Source organism: Octodon degus, unplaced genomic scaffold (assembly GCF_000260255.1).
Source record: "Octodon degus isolate 3935 unplaced genomic scaffold, OctDeg1.0 scaffold00051, whole genome shotgun sequence".
NCBI lineage: Eukaryota > Metazoa > Chordata > Mammalia > Rodentia > Octodontidae > Octodon > Octodon degus.
The window spans coordinates 11,588,355-11,593,799 of record NW_004524627.1 but is presented as its reverse complement, the minus strand read 5'-3'; the positions used below and the strand labels follow the sequence as shown (position 1 = coordinate 11,593,799).

At 40.8% G+C, this 5,445-nt stretch overlaps 1 pseudogene; it reads right to left on the bottom strand.

Moving 5' to 3' along the window:
* Positions 1 to 1,186: 1,186 nt before the first annotated feature.
* Positions 1,187 to 1,510, bottom strand: LOC101564835 (annotated as a pseudogene).
* Between the last annotated feature and the right edge of the window lie 3,935 nt (positions 1,511 to 5,445).

Below are 5,445 nucleotides of genomic sequence, written 5' to 3'. Positions count from 1 at the left end.
AAGAAAGAAAGAAAAAGAAAGAAAGAAAGAAAGAAAGAAAGAAAGAAAGAAAGAAAGAAAGAAAGAAAGAAAGAAAGAAAGAAAGAAAGAAAGAAAAGGGCTATGATTCTTAGCAGGAGAGAGAGCAAGTTGTCAGAAAAGCTGCAGGTTACTTTGAGACAGTTGTCCCAAATGCATTGGAGGAACTAAAAATCTGCCACAGGAATGATGATTCATAGTCAGAAAAGTTACTGCAGCTTAAACAGGAAACCCTTCTGGTTCAGGACTGTCATAGCCACAGTTTGCAAAAAGAGCAGCTATTGATTAATACATTGTAGTATCATTTAGATGTATATTCGTAAGGTCTTTTATCTGTCTTTTGTCTTTTTCTTTCTTTTCATTACATCAAGTATATTGCCCTGTAAATTGTGATACTGGTACCAGGAATAAGAAATTAAGGAATTTTTAACTTTAAAAAAGGGAGGGTTGATTACTGTAATAATGGTACCTAACTTGAATAGTACCTTGAATAAAGCTGCTATGAACTCTTGGGAGGATTAAATAAGTTACAACTCATCAAGCGCTTATCCAAAACCTGGTGCTAAGTTCTGGGCTACTAATATTCAAGAAGAAAAGAACAGTTATCAAAAGTAACGGTTTGAGGGCTAGTGAGATAGCTCAGCACACCAAGCGCCTACTCAGGCAAGGGCAGTGACCAAGGTTCGATCCTCAGTACTGCAATTGCAGCACTGAGGAGGCTGCAAACAGGAGGATCACTATGAGTCCAAGCTGAGTAGCAAGACCCTGTACCAAATATATAAACTTTTTAAAAATAATAAATTAAAAATTGTAATGGTTTAGCTGGAAAAAATAACACATACAGAGCATGAGAGCCTTTATGGGCCTGTGACTGCAGTTTCAGATCTGAGAAAAGGAGCTATGTAAGGTTCCCTTATACCAAGAAACACAGGGTTCCACCTGCACTATACATAAGAACTCCCAAGGATCCCTGAGTAAAGCTTCAGGATTCAGAGTGTGAGGTGTTTTTGTTTTTGTTTTCTTTGTGTACAGTCTTTATTTCAAATATTTGTTAAGCACCATAGAAACAGGCTATGTACAGAACTTTACAGAACAGAGGCAGCACTAGCTGTGGCTGGCTGCTAAGCAGAGAATGCAGTTTGAGGAGGGAAGAGAAGAGGAAAGGCCCCTATAAGTCAATTTCAGCTGCCATCAGAGTGTATCTTGTGCTGGTCACAGACTGTAGGTTCTCATTTTGGAGGGTTTGGCTACAGTGTAGGAATTTCATTTCTCTATTGGGCTGAGGTGCCAGTAGATCAATGTCACTCAAGTTTCTGGCCAGCCAAACACCTGCAGCGAAGAGTCCCAAATTGAAGATCAAGTTCCTCCAGAAGTCATTCCTATTGGCGGCAAAGCAGTAGACACCCCGCAGCCAGTCTCCCATGTTGTCCAGAATTTCAGGGGTTTCATTTGCCAAGCTGGCAGTGCCCACTGGTACCCTGCTGGAAGCCATACCAGCACTTCCCCAGAGTGTGAGTTTAGAAATATACTTTGCCTATTCTCACATGAGTAGTTAGGTCTGGAAAATCAAGGCAAAGTCACTGCACCCCTCCAAAAAAAAATTATAAATATGAAAATGCTATTTATCATATCTCCCATGGAATCTGTAGGGCCCAAGGTCTTGGGCCAGTTTTCTGTGCTGTGCATATAGAGGAGGAGGAGAAAAGGAAGCATGTGTAGGATGCTTTCAGGTGCTGTACTGAATAAGCCATCTAGGAAACTGGACAAATAGCTAGTTTGGAAACAATACAAAGTTTGTTGTTTTAAGAGATTGCTTATTGTGGAACAGTGACAACTGATTACTTTTCTTCCCTCTGCAGATAGGTTTAAAGGCAGAGACTGTAAGAATAAGAGTTTTGTGCCCATAGAAAGTACTAGAAAAATGTCAACAAAGTCCTTTTATCCAGTCCTTCTTTGCCTTGGCTCCATGACTACCCCCATCTTTCTCTTTGTCTTATGACCTCATCTTTCTCTGAGCTCTTATTTTCTCTACTTGAAATAATCCAATTACTAACTTTTCCCCAAGGACTACAACTTCTAAAAATTAGATTTATTTAGTTTCAGGCTATTCATACAAATTCAGAAGGTACTAAAGAACATAATATGAGAGAAGCCCTTCTTACAGCAGTGCTCACCATGTAGGCCCTTGGCTGGAAAACAGTCAATGCCACTGATTCCTTGGGCATTTTTCTAGACATAATCTGTGCACACATAATCAAGTAGAGTGCATTAAGTTTTCATAATCTAGAGCCAACCAGATAACTCAGCAGATTAAAGTGCCTGCTTAGGCAGAGCACAAGGCTGGGGTTCAATCCCTGGCATGCTGTGCCAGCCCCACACCCAGGGCACACTGAGATAGTGACTGAGACTGGGAGTGGTGGCATGCACCTGTAATCCCAGTGCTTGGGAGGCTGGAAACAGGAGACTCACTACAAGTCCAAATGGTGTAGTGAGACTCTGTAGACCCTGTACAAAAAAAAAAAAAGTTTCATAATCTTTCTTCTCTCCCTCCCTGCAGTGGTCACATACTTAGAGGATGCAGTCTCTTGAGTTACTGTTCTCTACCTCAGATGTCCTCAGCTATAGCCTGTCATGGATCAGTAGCAGAAGGAGGGTGGATGAGAACTAGAAGCTCTGGGAGCTCCAAAAATTTCCTATCCTCCAGCAGGTCCTCAGTGAGTGAATCAGAGTTGAGACTGGGTAGAGCATGACAAAGTTGCAGTGGAAGAGTAGCGTATTGTGGTGACAGTTACACTAGAAGTTGAAACTCTCCAAGACATGTATTTCTGTCCATGACTCATTGATTAGGTAACCTGGGAGCTGCAAGCTGGGTCTCTGAACATGAGGTGGTTGCCATAAGTGCAAGATGGTCATGGATTGCTGGTTAAAGGTTCTTCTGCTCATGATTAGCTTTTCTTCAGGCAGAGAAAAATGGCCAACAAGCACAGGGTTGATTTATTTACTGACCCAGTGGCTCTCTAAGGCAGAACTTTGACAGTGTGATAGACTGCAGGACAAAGCACCATCACTGAGTTCTTCAGCACTCAGAGTAGAGGTGACAGCTGATTGTACTTTTCCCAGGCCACTATTGTGGGAAAGGAATTCTATAAGGGAAGTTTATAGATGTGGATGCACCATTAAATGAATTTAACAATCACAAGTAATTCAATGATGTGCCTCAAAGCCCTGGAAAAACAAAAGCAACCCAAATACGAAATTAATAGAAAAATGTAAATATCAGAGCAAAAAGCAATGAATTTTACACTGAAAAAATAATACAAGGGATCAATGGATCAAAGATCTGGTTCTGTCAAAGGATAAATAAGATTGGTAAGCCCTTGACCAGACTTACCTAGAAAGGAAGAAAGAAAGAAAGAAAGAGAGAGAGAGAGAGAGAGAGAGAGAGAGAGAGAGAGAGAGAGAGAAGACAAGAAAGGTCTATATTAATGCACTAGAAATGGGAAAAGCAAAATAACAAAAAACTCTGCTAATGTCTAGGTGATTAAAAGAAATGACTTTGAATAGCCTAGAAGAAATACAGAAATGCCTAGACAGATATGAATTACCAAAATTGAGCCAAGAAGGTATGCAAAGTCTGAATAGACAGATAACAGGCAACATAATAGAGGTACTGATAAAAAGTCTACCAACTGAAAAAAAAAAAAAAAAAAGTCTACCAACAAAGAAAAGCTCAAGATTCAATGGATTCTTCAAAGAATTGTACCAGAATTTCAGGAAAGGCCTAATGCCAATACTACTCAAATTCTTCAGTATAACTGGAGGGCAGGCATACTGCCAAATTAACTGCTGGAAGCTAATATTGCCTTAATATGAAAACTGGACAGGAACTTAACAACAAACAAAAAATAAAACATCTGTGTCAAATGAACATAAGTATTAAAAATGCTCTTCAAGGGGAGAGCTTCTGGCTACCCTGCGCCGGCAGGAGGTACTACTGGTCCCAGTGCAGGCACAGTGTGAGTAAGACCTTCTTGCACCCTCTTGGGATGGCCCCCACCACTCCACAGCACCTCCCCCACCCTGCCCACACAGTAGGATTTTCTGCCGTGTTCCAGGAACCCCCAGACCCAGTCCTAGCCCAGGCCCAGTGAGCATGTGGGAGAGCTGCCTCTCATCCCTACTCCAACTTGTCTCCTCCAGGCTCAGCTCAGGCCTGGCATACAGGCCTGGGGTGTAACCCTGCAGCTGCAATCCCTGCACAGATTGTAGAGGATAGAACCACCTAGATAGTCCAGGAGCAGAATATCTTGCCAGAGGGGCACAACAAGTTCAGCCCCAAGGGAAGCAGCAGGAAAGAGCTGTAAACAGCAGCCAGAACCAAGCCAGGCACAGCTGGATAAATCCAAAATTTGTAGATCTGCTCCTGAACTTCAGTACGTGCTAAGTTTATAACTACAATGAAAATCTACAACATGGGACTGAAGAGAGTGCTATGCAAAATGAAGAGAAGGAACAAAATGCAACCTCAGAACCCAAAACCACCCGTAACAACTGCAGAGGACACTAACACAGAAAAAGTTGGGAATCACACAGCTTAAAGCAATGAATCAAAATCCTCTGAAATAAAAACACAACTGCAGAGAGGTATAGAAGAACTCAGATTGGAAATAAAAAAAGAAATCCCTGAATTAATAACATCTGCAGTAAAGAATCAGATGCAGAAACATGGAGGAAACCCAATGCCCACTCAGAACAAATGAGGAGGACACTAGCTCAGCTCAAATGCATGAATTAAAAGCGCCGATAGTAAATAAGCAAGAGCAGAAAGATATAGAGGAACTCAGACTACAATTATTTTCTGAAATAAAAAAGTATGCTCAGAACTCATAGCATCTGAAGTAAAGAAGCAACTACAGAAACATACGGAGGAAACCCAATCTGAAAAAGCACTGCACTAAAAGAATTTATAACTGCTTCTAAAGAAGACAACGATAAAAAAAATAGAGGAGATTAGAAAAATGATGGATTGCTTGAATGAGCAAGACAGGAAAGAAATAGATTGCATGAAGCAGAGTCAAAGAGATATAAAGGAAACTAAAATCTCAATCACAAGCTTGCAAAACCGTTTAAGTGAAAGTGAAGACAGAGTTTCAGATCTTGAAGATACTGGTGCGCTAGTGAAAAGGTAAGAAAGGATCTCTTCAAAACAATGAGGATACAGGAAAGAATAATCCATCACCTACAAGATGATGCAAAGATGAGCAATGTGAGACTAATAGGCATCAATGAGAAAGAAGGAGTCAATACAAATGACATTTAAAAATATGGGCAGATGGGGTATACCGATGAATGTCCATTTTGTATCTGTGTATTCAAAGTGGTTAGGATAGATATATAGTTGCATTCTCTTAATGAATAGAATGATTT